Genomic DNA, 3096 nt, shown 5'->3' on the forward strand with positions numbered 1-3096 from the left:
ATATAAAATTATGTTTTTGTGAAGTTGATATTTAAGAATCGTTAGATGATTTGACTAGTTTAACTAAATATCATCTAACAATTTTTAACTATCAACTTCATATGAAGACAAAAAATAAAATAATATATTAAAAAAATAATATTAATAGATATCAATTATCATATAATCATGAAAAAAATAAATTGTGATTAATTAAATTTTTTGTTTATCTTTTTAATTTGTATATATTTAATAAAATTTATAATTAAATAAAATGTAATTGATTTAAAAATGAGTGACTTTGAAATTAAAATAAATTGAATATAAGTGAAAAGAAAGAATGCTATATGTATTATAATTTGTATATTAATTGATGAGAATCACTTCAACTTGGTGGTAGAAGCACGCATGTTTTATGCTCGAGGAAGGGGTTCGAACCCCGATAGTCCATTGTAGATTCACCTTCAAACCGAGCGGCTCAGACCGGTCCGAGTTTCGTCGGTTCACACTGGGTTTGACCGGTTCGTACCGGTTCTCTACCTTAAACGGTTAGAAACTTAAACTGGATTGATATTGGATTCGATTTACCGATTTTTTTGTCAAACCGACCGGTCCGGTCCGGTTCTGACAACTATGCCTTCATTAAAAAATTATAAAAAGTCGTCATTGCTTGGTGGCATCAGGTTTGTACTCGAGTTCTGCCGCTGTTGTTTTGTACTCGAGCTCCGGTGTCGCTGTTGTCCGCGAGTCGTTGTTGTTCGGTGGCATCAGATCTGCTGCCTCAAGCTCCGTCGTTCCCTCCTTCTTTTGTGAACTGGATTTTTTGTAAAATTTCTGAATTTTTTGTGAAATTTGTTGTGAAATATCTGAATTTTTTACTTGGTGATTCTGAATATCTGAATGTCATGCCCTGTTAATGAATTTAGTATTATTACTGCTGAATTGGTTGATTATTGTTCAAAGTGCATGTTGCTTAAATTTTTTTAAATATTTTGGTCTATTTTTCACAATCTGAAGAAGATGAAGAAACAGAGCATAATCTGAAGAAGTTGAAGAAGCAGGGCAAGAGAGGAGATGTCGAAATTCTGATAGAGGGTAAGAGTATAAATGTCCGAAAGACGATTTTAAAATTATGTTAAACGTTAGGGATCATTTTTAGTGAAGAAAAAGTCGAAGACAAAATCGATTTTCGGCCTCTACATTGGAGACCAAAATCATACTTAACCCATATATTTACGATGAGTTCCATTACTTAATTCAAATGTAATTAGATTTTTATTTTCATATTTTTTCAACTTTCTCAATTTAGAATATTTTTTTACTATAGTATTTTTGTAAGAATTTTGTCGAGTAAATGGTCTAATTAGTCTCCAAAAGATCACTCATTTTTAAATTAGTTTCGGAAAGATATTTTTGATCAAATTCGTCTTTCAAAGATTTTAAGTTAGTCATTTTAGTCTTTCCATCACTTCCATTGCTAATAACGTCAAAGTTTGTTGATGTGACACATTAAGTGACGTGCACCACAATACAAACCTAGTAGTCTTAATTGGCAACTAACATAATAAGTTTATGAAATTAGATCAAATAAACCTCAAATTGAGGGATTTCAATGCCTCAAGTTCTTCTCTTAATGAAATTTTGATTTGATCTAATTTCATAAATTTATCATATTAATAGTCAATTAAGACTCTTGTATTGTAGTATTACTTAACATGTCACATTAACAAATTTTAGCACCGTTAATAAAAAAAATAATAGAAAGACTAACGTAATTAATTTAAAATTTTTAAAAAATAAATTTAATTAAAAAAATTTAAAAATTAATTTAAAAGACAAATGATCTTTTTAAAAATAAATTTGACCATTTATCGTATTATTCATCATTCATCAACAATGGATTTTATTGCGCATCAGATTGATGAGTCATGAGTGTATGTGTAGGAATATACTTATTACATATTAATTCAACACTAGTACTATATATTATACATACTGTTTCTAAAATGGGAGTAATTAATTAAGGAATTGAAGGATGCAGATATATCAAGTTATTATATTGTGCAGGTAATATATAACTCTAAGCTAACTAAGCATTTATGTACGTAGTCCTTTTACGTGTCTTTATATCAATTGTTGCTTTTCATATAATATTTAAAACTAAAATAAATAAATTAAAAAAAAAAACACAATACTACTGCTACTACTGTTACCTATAATAGGGATAACAGCGAAGCAGGACAAGAGCGAGAGATCTCTCTAAAAATAGAAGATATTTTTTAAATTAAAATTAAATTTTTTAATATATATTATGTAAAATAATTAAAAAATTTACATTAAAAATAAATTATTAAAAATATAAAAATAAATTTAATAATTCAAGAATTAACAGAAATAGAGCGAATCTTCGATCGAATTTTTACGCCTACTTTAAAAGAATTTTATCCTCTATTTTTATTTCCCAAAAAAATTTCTCTGTTTTCAAATCTTCGAGACAATTTCCACAAAAATGTTCACGTTTCGAGAAATTTTGTCGTCTCTAACCTATAGCCAAGTAGCCAACACATATCGAACTTAGAGAAGATAGATGTGGTCCAATAATGCTCCGATCCAATTAATATATATTTGCATGCATTACTAGCTATTACCCAGCTAGCTAGCACTTTTCTTTTTATTCTTTTTGCTGCACCTAATTTCAACAGAATAATCTGCTTCTTGTTTAGCGAGTATATATATAATTCAAAGATAGATTATCAAAATACATAAATAAATAAAATAAGTAATTCCTTCGATTTGAAAGCAATGTATGTGCCTTCTTTAATTTATAAGGGTGAACTAGACAAGGCTATTCGACCAAGACTTGCGGCTCAACTCGTTTTAAATTCCGCTGACGCTCCGATTCTGTCCGTTTTATTCAACAGACTAAAATTAAATTTTTTTTTTAAAATTCATTACTTAAAAATACTAAACTATAAACTTAAAAAAAAACTGCAAATTTTATTGGATCGATTTATCAAAATATTTTTTTATAAAAATAAATTATTTTTATTTTAAATTTTTAATTATTTATTTGTATTAAATATTAAAAAAATTAATAATCAAAATTAGTTAAGATTG

This window comes from Arachis ipaensis, chromosome B10 (genome assembly GCF_000816755.2).
Source record: "Arachis ipaensis cultivar K30076 chromosome B10, Araip1.1, whole genome shotgun sequence".
In the NCBI taxonomy this organism is placed as follows: Eukaryota; Viridiplantae; Streptophyta; class Magnoliopsida; order Fabales; family Fabaceae; genus Arachis; species Arachis ipaensis.